The sequence below is a fragment of the Vicia villosa genome, linkage group LG2 (assembly GCF_029867415.1).
Source record: "Vicia villosa cultivar HV-30 ecotype Madison, WI linkage group LG2, Vvil1.0, whole genome shotgun sequence".
In the NCBI taxonomy this organism is placed as follows: domain Eukaryota; kingdom Viridiplantae; phylum Streptophyta; class Magnoliopsida; order Fabales; family Fabaceae; genus Vicia; species Vicia villosa.
Window position 1 is genome coordinate 21,716,770 of NC_081181.1, and position 690 is coordinate 21,717,459.

The window sequence follows — 690 nt, forward strand, 5'->3', positions numbered from 1 at the left end:
AAAATATAAAAAAGACATATGATATATAATTATTTTATAATAATTTACAACTTCTTCTTTATATTTCTTCGGGTGTTAATAAGCATAAGTAATTAAATGCAACATAAATAATGTATGAATAAATAGTTATTGAATGAAACATAAGTACTGCATGAATGAATAGTTATAGAATGAAACATAAGTAATGTATGAATAAATAGTATCAAAATTGTATGATATTTTTATTAATCATACGATTTGTTTGTCATTTATAAAATTTAAAATTTTAACGGGACAAGTTAATGAATGATCAATATATATTTATTTATATATGTTATACCCCAAAATTTGCCCGCATCTTTTTTCAACAGACTTCTGTCTAAAAATTGAGTTTCATATAATCTTGGATTTTATTTCATAAATATCCTGATTTTATGAATACTCGGTTTTTAGAATTTTTCTTATACGGTATTTTGGTTCACTGTTGAATTTATTCTTACGCAAACGCCAATTACTGTTTATCATTTCACACACGCTGTTTATTTGAGATTTATTTGCAGATAAATAGTACTGACGCAATTGGTACAGAATTAAATCTTTTTGCAGGCGCAGAGTCCGGGGATTCAGACTGTACTGGTAACAAGTAAATTATTATTAGTTTTTTTGTTTCCCACTAATTTTTTGTACTATATTCTATTATTTTCAAAATCT